Here is a 12778-nt window from a genome sequence, read left to right on the forward strand (position 1 = left end):
AGATCATTCAGGGACAACCTCCTCCCCACCTATAGGACTTCATTCGAGTTTAGCCTACGAAACATCGGTGGGTCTATTCACAAGGAATAGGTCGCCAACTCCATCGTAGGGTTTCAGCCTAGTCCTAGTACAGGGTCAGCTGTTCCCACTTCTACCCTAGTCCTTAGTGGCAGATCCGTAACAGTTTCCTCATTCTACACCACTAGATCACCATGGTGAACATGTTGTATGCTGCTACTGCCATTCCATTTTTGGCAAGGGTGTCTATGATACCATACATAATTTTTTAAAACTGTAACCCTCATGGGGAAATGTTTGTCAGCCCATACACTTAGTGTATGGGCATTACAAGTCTAGGAGACCTGCTCTTTTAAATTGGGCCTAGTTTTTAATAAGGCCTTCCTCCACCACTCATCATTTTCCACCAGTAGATCACTAGGGTTCACGTGTTCCGTGCTGTGATCCCAATTAAATATTTTTTTAAAATGTTTCCCCCCTTAGTGTATGGGCATTACGAGTCTAGGAGACCCGCTCCTTTGTAATGGTACAATTTTTTATGAGTCCCTCCTCCATGTTTCTTCCTAGGGGGATTGGGTTGCGTGCAAATTTGGCCCTTGCATTCAATACATAAGGAAACAGTATGGCAGGACAAACTTAAGAATGTGAATTGGGTTTTCCTGTAGCCATCAATTACCTGGGTTCAAAGGCTTATTGGGGTGCATATGACTTGATAGCAGGGCGAGCTTTGCATTCAATGCAACAATTTTTCTGGAAGCCCTCCTGTACCTCTCGTGAAAGGGGTATTGGGGTGTGCTGTAATTGTTGTCAGCCCAGCCACTCATTGCATAGGCAATGACAGCATAGGAGACCCACTGTTTAAAAATGTCCCTTTAAGAATATTAATGCCACCTGATGCCCCTCTAAAAATAGGCTTTGTGATTATAAGAGTCCCTCCTTCAGAAATGAAACAACCACATGGCCAGCTAGGGTTGTTAAATGTTACAATGACATTTCCCAGTGAATGCATTTATATTGGTTGAAAGCAATGTTAAAGTTGAGAAACGCATCAAAAATGCTGCGTGTGAACATATCCCAAGTGGTGGAGGATGGCGGAACATTTTGGTCTGGGGTAAATTATTTTGCCTTATATACAAGACATTACCCTGGAAATGATGTACCTTAACATATTTCCCAGCAAAATCCATTTTGGTTTCGTTTTTGTATGTTTTTTGGTGCACCTGTAAAAATAGCATGAATCTCTGACAACATTGCTTACAACTGTGACCTTGGAGTCAGAAATGCTTCCAGGGGTGATCCCCATGATGATCCCTTGTCATTTGAGCAGCGTTCTCAGACATTTTTAGACCTTTAAAGGACCCTGGGGGGATTGCGGTAAAAATAATCGGGTTTCCCATAGACTTACATTGGGCTCATTACTCGGGTCGAGTAATAGAGTATTCCAATTTGCTTGACTCAAGCAATGAGCACCTGAGCATTTTAGTGTTCGCTCATCACTGGTTGATATGCAATGTGCCGACATAGTGAAATTCCACTCTGCACATGTTGCAGTGACTGTGTCAGCAGCAGCGAGCCCTGACACAGTATTTCATGTCATATAGCCTGGGCCAATGCAGTTCAGACGCTTTGAATATCACGCTTATGGACTGGCCACAGATTAAGGACCTCTGCACCCTTCTGCACAGTTTCAAAATGGCTTCTAAGATGGGTAGCGCTGATGATGCCATCATCAGCATCACTATTCCAGTAATGTATATGCTGTAGCATAATTTGAATAGCCTGTGGGAGGAGACGGTGGTCCCAGAAGAAGAGGAGGAAGCAGAGGAGGATACGGAAGGCATAACATTGTCTCAAAGTTCAAGACTGTCGTCACACAGGTGGGTGCCAAGAGAGGGTGCATTACTGCGATGCAGGGGAGGTGGTGATAACAGACAAACTTTTATTGAAGGTGCAAGATACGAGGCACAAATGGAGGAGGAAGAGGCAACGGGCGAGCAACTGTCAGGAGATGAAGATGATAATCCTCCCATCTTTGTTGTCCATGGTTGGCGGGTGGGGACAGAGGAAACAAGCATCAGTGTAACCCAGCCACCAACACAGCATGAGCTTGAACCTCACATAGATCTGGACATATGAGTGCCTTCTTGCTGCACTTCTTGCTTGCAGCATTATCCCAGTATGGTTATGATTAAATATAGTTCTGACTACTGGGTTGCCACTCTGTTAGATCCATGTTATAAAACCAAATTTTGACAGATGATTTCTGCCCTGGAAAGGAACATGAGAATGCTGGAGTATCGAAACATGCTTTTACACAACCTTAAGAGAGCTTTTCCCCTAGACAGCAGTGAAGCACACAGTTAGCATCGCAGCTCTAGACTTCCAACCTCCAGCATGTCAATTTGTCAATGCCAAAACATTAGCAACAGCAGCAGCAGCAGTGGTGTAAGTGAAAGAAGCAATTTTTTTGAGTCATTTGACAGTTTGTGCACCAGCACAACAGAGTCCAAGTCTTACACGTGGTGAATGAATGGAGAGGATGGTTCAGGAGTTTCTAGAACTGAATATCAATACCATCAGGGAGGGTTTGGACCCTTTCACATTTTGGTCTTCCAAAATGTATGAGTGGCCTGAGCTCGCCTAACACGCCTTGGAGGTTTTATCATGCACAGCAGCCAGCATTCTCTCAGAATGTGTCTTCAGCGCTGCTAGTGGTGTCCTATCGGATAAGCACAGCTGACTGTCCCCTGAAAGTATAGACTGCCTAACTTTTATCAAGATGAACAAGTCATGGATCTCAAAGGACTTTTGCACCCCAATCATAGATTGTACAGGCTAGGTGATATGGCATTTTTTATTATGCTGCATTAATGTCGTGTAACTGCCCTCTGTGATATCCTTAAGGTACTGTCACACTTAGCGACGCTGCAGCGATACAGACAACGATGCCGATCGCTGCAGCGTCGCTGTTTGGTCGCTGGGGAGCTGTCACACAGACCGCTCTCCAGCGACCAACGATGCCGAGGTCCCCGGGTAACCAGGGTAAACATCGGGTTGCTAAGCGCAGGGCTGCGCTTAGTAACCCGATGTTTACCCTGGTTACCAGCGTAAAATGTAAAAAAAACAAACAGTACATACTTACATTCGCATCCCCCAGCATCCGCTTCCTGCACTGACTGAGCCCGGCCCTAACAGCAGAGCGGTGACGTCACCGCTGTGCTGTACTTTCACTTTACGGCCGGCACTCAGTCAGTGTGGGAAGCGGACGGCGGGGGACGCGAATGTAAGTATGTACTGTTTGTTTTTTTTACATTTTACGCTGGTAACCAGGGTAAACATCGGGTTACTAAGCGCGGCCCTGCGCTTAGCAACCCGATGTTTACCCTGGTTACCAGTGTAAAACATCGCTGGTATCGTTGCTTTTGGTGTCAAACACGACGATACACGCCGGTCTGATGACCAAATAAAGTTCTGAACTTTCTTTAACGACCAGCGACATCACAGCAGGATCCTGATCGCTGCTGTGTGTCACACTCAACGATATCGCTAGCCAGGACGCTGCAACGTCACGGATCGCTAGCGATATCGTTTAGTGTGATGGTACCTTAAGTGTGGCTTTTGTGCCTGCTCTTCTGTTGCTGCTTCTGCTGCAGAAGTAAACACAAATTTGTGGAAATGTGAGCTGTCATGGTTGGTCTACATCTGCTGGGTTGGCTGTAGTTTAAGACGTGTCGGTCTCAATTATAATATTTCTACTCTCAGGAAATTGATCCGACTTCTGTGGTGTCAGGCCCTTATTTTTTTAATGTGAAAACTCCTGATTGGGTGTCAATCTGCTGGATTAGGTGTAGTTGAAGACCTGTCAGTCCCTATTATACTATTTATAATGTGTTGAAATTGATGCTACTTTAGTAGTGTCTGCCAATAATTTTTGGAAATGTGAACACTCCTGTTTGTGTGTCCATCTGCTGAGTTGGGTGTATTGGAAGACCTGTTGGTCTCTATTATGCTATCATGAAATTAATGCCACTTTGATGGTGTCTGCCAATCATTTTTTGAAATGTTAGCACTACTGGTTGGGGGTTCATCTGCTGGATTGTGCGTAGTGGAAGACCTGTTAGTCCCTATTATACTATTTCTACTGCGGTGAAATTGATGCCACTTTGGTAGTGTCTGCCAATAATTTTTGGAGTGAACACTCCTGGTTGGGTGTCCATCTGCTGGTTTGGAAGTAGTGGAAGACCTGTTGATCCCTATTATACTATATCTGCTGTGGCGAAATTGATGACACTTTGGTAATAGCTAGCAATAATTTTGGGAAATGTGAACACTCCTGGTTAATGGAAAGACATCTGTCAGACACCCTCAGTGTAAAAAAAAAATAAACAAACAAACAAAAGCCCTTTTTTAAAAAAAAAAAAATCACTCACTGACAATGTCCTTCTTTAACACATTGTTTAGAAGAAAAAATAATAATCCACACCAGTCCACAGTAATCCAGAGGGAGGTCCCACGACAATCCCAGTCTTCTTCATTCAATGTATGGGGCCCTTTTTCTTATTTGTGTGTTTATTTCATTTGACTACAATGTTAATAAAGGGGGTGTCTAACAGTCTCCTCTTCTTTACTAACTTGTATACTTGATGTCAAAAGTCACTTTTTCAATAGTAGCCCTATTGCCATATTTGCGTGTCTACCATTTTTTCTAATTTTGCAGATTCTCTCCCGTTTTCCTTCAGACCCTTTCAAAAGACAGTCCCATTTTAAAATACATCACAACCTCCAACACAAAGTCCCTTTAGGCTAAGTTTCAAGAAAGCAATTCACCATCATGCAGAACTTCGCTCATCTCAGACTCTGTATATGCAGCCCTCTTCTGCAAAACATCACTCATATCAGTATAGCTCTATGTAGCCACAACCTGCACTATATCACTCCTCTCCTCTATGCACAGCCTGTCCTGCAGTACATCAATCCTCTCTTTTATACATAGCTCCCTCTTGCAATATTTCACTCCTCTCATCGATATACAGCGCTGTTCTGCTGTATATAACTATTTCAATTATATAAAGCCCCATTCTGCAGAACATCACTCCTCATTCCTCTGTATACAACCGCTTCCTGCTGTAAAACACTCCTCTTGTTTGAAAGTTCCATCCTGCAGATGTTTCCGCTTGGTTACCTGTATGCAATGCTGTTACCACCGGGTATGTGCCCTGCCCTGTACCACAGGAGGCTCCACCCCTCATAAGGATGTCATATCTTACAGAAGCAGCTCCAATGTAGACATCTTTGAGGAGCAAGGAAAGATCACCAGCTTTAGCATCTCAGCTGATCACTGCTACATCTACACAAAACTCCTGCAGCAGATGAATAAAGCAGTTGATTATTGCAGACACAGGCGCTCTGTGTTTTAGGTGGCTGAAGCAGTACTTTTTTCCTCTGAGTAAACTGTCTCCTCAGTGCTCCCTCTTCCCTCCCTGCTTAATATGTCCAGGGCACAGGCCCCATCTGCCTTCCACTTCTAGATACACTCCTGCCAAAATGGACTAGAATGTGGATAACTCAGTTGGAATAATGTTTGTTTGCTAGATGGTCATTTGTTCAATGACTTATACCAAAAGTGGTTAAGCAGCAATATTTATCAGTTCAATATAATTATTTTCTCATAACAGTAAGACTAAAATAACAACGTTTATGATTAATAATGGATGCACAAATTATTTGTTGGTTTGTAATAGTCTAAAGAAGACATTCAGAATTCCAATTTATAAAATGAATAGAAAGAAAAACACAGCTTGTCTGGGAACATTCTGACCTTAGAACAGAATTGTTCTAATAATGGCTATAGGCTTAGCTGTTAGAATAAAGGTTTTGTTAAACTTGAAAGAGGGGAAAAAAAGAAAATTTCATGATTTATTGATCTGTTGTTCTTTCTGGTTTGAAGTTGGTGGTCTGATACCAACTGTTTAAAAAGAGATTGATTCTCTTGCAAGATTCATTTACGGTACTTATAAAAAAAGAATAAAAACTCTTTAAGCACAGACAGTTTCCTTATCACATTATTTAACCTTTCAAAATTTCTTTTAGCATCTTAATTTGCACATCACTATGACAACTTTTTCTATAGTGGTGAATATAATAAGATATTAAAGTATTCACTTTCATATTGACTTATTAAAATAAATATGCCATAGTATTTTAGATCAACTAAAATGAAATTAATTTAATAGTCATGACAGACAATACAATTTAAATAAATCATACACTTGAAATAAGATTTTTGTGTATATACAAACGAAAATTTTCTGTAATAAAACTAGATTACACTAATCAGCAATAGCATTAAAACAATTGAATAACACTGATTATTTCATGACGACGCCAACTATACATTGGGTGGAATATACTAGGCTTAAAGTGAACAGTAAGTTCTTAAAGTTGAAAGCGTAAAGTGGAAAACATGATCATACATAGGTATTGTCGTGACTTCGATGATCGACAAATTTTGATTGATAGACAACTTGGTCAGGTCATCTAAATAAAATCAGGCCTTGGGAGGTAATATCAGCATACAATGGTTAGTACATGCGAAAAAGTGGTACAAAGAAGGACAACTAATGAGCAACAAAAGGGTCTTGGATGCCATTACCAATATCTGGTCTAATCTCACGAATGAGCCGCTATAGTGCAAATTGGTGAAAAAGTGAATGATCGCCAGTTATGAAAAGATAGAATGCATGGGAGGATCAACTATTTTAGATGCAGCAAGGGTGTCCAGAAAAGCATCCTAGAAATCTAAATCTTGCCCCACTGTTATATTGGGAGTGAATAAATTCTTACTGTATGAGTACTGGTTAGGGATACAATACACTTGTAAAGATTAAAACAGAAAGAGACGAAGAAGATGGATAAATGACCCATCCTTAGCAAGGAGGTGCAGTCCACTTAATTGGATATGTACTTAACCAAGCTGAAATAACATATGTGTGTTGATGTAAAACAATTAAAAAATATTCATATTTGGTGTCTCCTCCTTCGCTAAAGTCTCATGTATTAAAATAAAAAGTACACTAATCTGATCAGTAAGCGACGTAACAAAAAAAATCAAAATGCAAGAATTACTTTTTTTGTCCTCTGCAGCATTGCAATAAAATGGAATAAGAGGTGATCAAAACATTGTTTCTACCCCCAAAATTGTATTAGTAAAAGTGTCAGCTCAGGGTGCAAAAAGTAAACCCTCACAGAGCCCCAGATCCCTGAAAATGAAAACGTTAAGGGTGGAGAATTTGCATGAACTTTATTTGTCAATAGAACTTTGAAAATTGTACTTCAATAGCCATATAAACATCTGAGTAAAATAATTAAAATCACTGCAGCAGCAATTTTTGTGAAAAACAAAATTTGTGCAATTCTCAAAACTTTTGTCCATGACTGTATAAAAAATTGCAAATTAATACAATTGTAATTGGAATGGAAGCCTTAAAAATTATTATTAAATGTAGGAAAGAAAACCTGCCACAGAATTAGTTGTGCCTAATAATGATCATAGTTAAAGGGGTTGTCCACTATAAGGACAACACCTTCTTAAGCTAAATGTTCAACCCAGATAAAATAATAAAGCCTATACCCACCTCTTGTGCCGGTGCCGTTCCAACAGTGTTGGCACTCACTCTCCCATGGCTGTGATGCGGTGCTGTGACACGTGACACCAGCACCCAATCAGACCTGGTGTCACTGTCCACACCTTTGGACAAACTAAATATGAAGAGGAAGCCAGGGCTGCAGCTCATCCAATGCCTTTGGCTGTGAAACAACCCCATATTATCAGGCTTCCTCCCTTAAACTTGACAGTTCCTTCAATTTCTCGATCCTTTAGCCTCTTTTTCCCTTGTTTCCTTGTCGTGCAAATCAAGAGCCTAGTCTATTGACTTTAGTCTTATCTCTCAAAATCACCCATTCCTAATCTTCTGCTGTCCACTTTTCATACGTTTTGGTTAACTAGAGCAGATGCTTCTTATGATGGTATTGAAGGCGAGGCTTCTTCACTTTTTCTGGCCATCATTCTAGACTTGTGTAACATGCATCACACTGTGCTTGCATGGATATGTGTTCTCCCTGTTATTATGAAACATATGAGCCACCTCCACTTTTGTGCTTGTCATGTCAGATCTGATAGAACTTGTCATGAGTCAACTTGTTGACTCCGATATTTTTCCTGGACGTACACCTCTTGGTTTATGAATAGATGGATGGACTTCATTTAACATTCTTTCAACTGTCATGGCACTCACATGATTAAGTTTGGCAGCTTTCTCAGCCGAGAGATCACTATCAATGAGCTGGATGATGTTGGTTCTCTTTTCTTGGGTAATCTTCATGGCTGCTCCTTTACTTGAACCAGTGTACTTTTTGCTTTGGAATCAACCTAATAACACACTGATATATTAGAGAATGTTAGAACAGGTTGGAATTTGTAGTATGCAGAAAAAAAAATATTTTTCCACCACTTTACCACTGCTCCTCTGGGAAATAAAATATGCAAATTTCCTCTTCAGAGAATAAGAGGATGAGACCTCTATCCTAAAAGTTAGTATCGACCCTTAAATGAGCCTTGATATATGACTTAGTAGAGCATGCATGGTGTATATACAGTAAGTCTCCTCACTTTGAAATGCCAGGCCTGGCTTGTCAGAAGTAGAAACGTTACCCCTTAGATCCCAGGTTTAAGCCTGTCACATAGCCAAAATACCTGAAACACTGTATCTGCAAATTGATATTCTAGTTTGGCTCTTATCCTAAGTCATATTGCAAGGTTGCAAGGCTCGTTAAAAGGTCGATATTGACTTTTAGGATTCCTACATCCATTAAGTAGCATTATAGTTATATTCCTTTTCCTCTGTAAACAGGCAGTTTGCATAGTTAGGGCAGATAAAGGGATATATGGTGAGGCCCGAAAGGTTTAACACATGCCGTTAAAGGCCTATCCATTTAGTTTGTGAAGAAGGGGTTGGTTAACAAACCTTGAAAATTTCAATATTGTTTATTTATTTGCTCTCACAGGCTGTGTAAGTTGGAGTTACAAGTGCTCTAACAATGACAGATTTATAAACTCAATTATAAGGAGTTTTGTTTTTCAGTTAAGCTGTTGATCTAAGTTATCATTTTATTTAAGTTTGCTATCTTATAGTATAATTTTATTTTAACCCCTTAATCCCCGGAGCTTTTTTTCAGTTTTGCGTTTTCCACTACCCTCCTTTCCAGAGCCATAACTTTTTTCATCAACATGGCCATATGAGGGCTTATTTTTTGTGGGACAAGCTGTGCTATTGAAATATACTATTGGTTTTACCATGTCAAGTACAAGACAACAAGGGAACCTGCTGTTAAATTTATTCTGCCCAAACCACAAACAGCATGAATCAGAGCCTGTTGCATGATTGCTGCAAGCTATGTTTTACTCTGAAATGCTGGGGCATTTCAGAGAAAACATAGCCTGGATGCAAGCTGGCTGCTACCTGCCCATCCTAAATTTGTCTGCAGAAAGGCTCAAGCGATAGGCAATCTTATAACCCCCACAACTAAAATCTTGACCAATAAGAATATACAATTGTCTAAACCACTCATCCCACTACCTATTGGTTTCACATCATGTGGGGGATGCTCTTGCTGCATACGCACAACTGTTAAAAAAACACTGCAAATTACATTTACTGACTCCAACGCAACCAAGTTGTGAGTTTAGCATTACAGACACAATTTCTTGTTACTCTACAGGGGTATGTTATATGATTAGATGTCCGGGTGAAAAAATATATATAGGCCGCACTAAACAGCGGCTTACGGATCGTATAAAGGAACACTTAAATAACATTCAAAAGGGCTTCACTGAGTACAAACTTTAACATAATATTAGGAATAAGCATAACCGATCCTATAAAGGGGTTCGCTCATGTGACATTCAAATTTTCAGCCCAAATCCAAGGTTTTATATGTCCACCTATAAATATACCAGTACTATTTTCATACAGGACATACACCTAATATCTGCGGCTTTAGCATGGTATCTTTATACTTTACAAATTTTGCTTTTTTGCTCACTTCAACAGAACCAGCACAGAATCTGTCTAGCTACCAGCTGCTTCAGCCTACCACCTACCTGTAAGTGCCAGTATGTTCCATTCTTCTCCATTCCTCTCATGCACGCAACTTGCTTTTCTGTCCTCAGAATTTTGTGCAAAACCTTGAGTTTTCCAGAATACAGCATGTCACTTCTTTCAGTCTTTTCATCAGTGCATTTCACCCATTGAAAAACAATGTGTGGTGAACAAAACATTGAAAAACCACTTTAAAAATGTAGTCATAGCTGCGATTTTTGGTTCCAAAACCTGATTAAGCAGAATCTCATTTTTTTATTCACTAAACTTTATCAGCATGCACAAGAGACAAATGTACCGTGAAAAAAAACAAGAATAAAAAAGCACCAAAAATGCCCCCAAAACACAACAAAAATTAAGCAGAACAATCTTTTTTGCAGCCAGTTTCTTACTGCCAAGAGAGCAGATTTTGCCTGCATAAAAAATGCATAAAAAACAATATGTAAACATAGCCTTAAACAGCAATGCCATTCAGAGTGAAACATTCCTGGTGGGTATAGTATAAGCAGCATGAATCTAGTGACAGGTTCCCTTTAAAGTTAGCAAAAACTGACCTCAGAACATCAGTCAAAGAGACTGGGTAATTTTAGACACTATATGTAAACAATTTCTATGGGTATGTCCACACGTTCAGTATTAGGCAACGCTTTGGGTGCAGCACATGTCCGTTGCATCCAAAGTGCTGCCGGCTTTTGAACGCACATGTGTTCATTGAACCGTGTGGAATCACCACGCCCAATACATTGGATGGGTGATATTTATCTTGTAGAGATGCAAGACATGCTGCAGTCTGGAAAGATGTGCCGCATGTCCGTCTCGGCAGGGATGCCATGGGTGAAATCTCATCCACTATGCTGCAACATCTGGCTGCTGCGGGTGGTCGCTGCGGATGTACGCAGCGTCCAACCCGCAGCGTTTACTGACCATGGGAACATACCCAAAGATGGGGGATACTACTGCATCTACGTCATCGCCATGTGTGAAAAAATAGTTTAAATTGAAATCTTTTTACTGCTGCTCATATTGGATCCCCTGTATGATTTCATTTCTATAACTAATAATGCATGTACTTGCTTCATAAAAACTAATACTGATATCATTTATAATTAAAAACTTCCCTTAGGCTGGTTTCACACTTGCGTTTTTGTCTGCAGCGTTTTTTGCACAAAAAACGCATGCGTTTTTTTTCCCTATATTTAACATTGAAAACGCATGCGTTTTTTTGCACATGCGTTTGGTCGCGTTTTCAAACGCATGCGTTTTTTGTCTGCATGCGTTCATTTTCAAAAATGCTACCTGCAGTATTTTCTTGCGCGTTTTTTTGCCGCGAAAAAACGCATGCGTTTTTTCGCGGCAAAAAAATGCATTGCTGTCTATGTAAACGCATGCGTTTTTAAGCACATGCGTTTGTTTGCGCTAAAAACGCATGCGTTTTTATAGAAAAAAACCAGAAAACACACTGAAAAGCCACCCACCACCATCAAGGTGATAAAGGGATCCAAACCCTAACCCTAACTCTACCCCTAACCTCACCCCTAACCGTTTAATGAACATTTTCTGACAGTCATATTGCCACGTATTTAAGTGCCACGTATCACGTATTTCAGTGCCACGTATGCCACGTGCCACGTATTTAAGTGCCACGTGCCACGTATTTAAGTGCCACGTATTTAAGTGCCACGTGCCACGTATTTAAGTGCCACGTGCCACGTATTTAAGTGCCACATGCCACGTATTTAAGTGCCACGTATTTAAGTACCACGTATTTCAGTTGCACGTATTTCAGTGCCACGTATTTCAGTCACGTTTAGGGTTAGGGTTAGGGGTAGGGGTAGGGTTAGGGTTTTCTTGTTTTTTCTTGTGTTTTCTTGTGTTTTCTTGTGTTTTTCTATAAAAACGCATGCGTCTAAAAAACGCATGCGTTTTACCGCGTTTACATGCGTTTTTCACACATGCGTTTTTTTTAAAAAACGCATGCAGATAAAAACGCAAGTGTGAAACCAGCCTTACTGTGAGTGATAGCATATTTATGCTTTTAGTTTTATCATCTTCATATAAAAATGTGTAATGCAAATATACTGATCTATTAGATATAATTTCATACAGTATATATAGTGTGCCTGTAACAGAACATTTTAAACAAACAGAACTTGCAGTCGCTCTCTTACAAATGAATATTTTATGTGACATTTATAAAAGGTTATATCTTTAAAGCATTCAAATTAATGCAAGTTGGTACTATTTTTAGCCAAGCATTAGGCCCTCAGGACGCGGTAGTGTCTCCGGTACATTTGGTGACTGATTGTTATCATTTTGGCAGCTGTGAATTTGGTGAAACGACACTGGCACTCAGCAAGTGACCAGTACCGCCGGGAATTTAATCCCCTCCCCTCTAGATCTGGTGCAACTAAAAAGTGCCAATATGTCTATTTCTGGAATTTAGATTTCCTTTTCCCAAACATGGAACTCAACCAGTACGTGACTATGTATCTGTTTTGTTTCTGTAACCACAGAAAAGTGCACTTCTGAAAGCTTGAAGGCTGGTCCACAACATTTCTCATTTGTGGAACTCCCTCAAAAATATTGTTTGACTATAACTAGGT

This window comes from Ranitomeya variabilis, chromosome 2, assembly GCF_051348905.1.
Source record: "Ranitomeya variabilis isolate aRanVar5 chromosome 2, aRanVar5.hap1, whole genome shotgun sequence".
In the NCBI taxonomy this organism is placed as follows: domain Eukaryota; kingdom Metazoa; phylum Chordata; class Amphibia; order Anura; family Dendrobatidae; genus Ranitomeya; species Ranitomeya variabilis.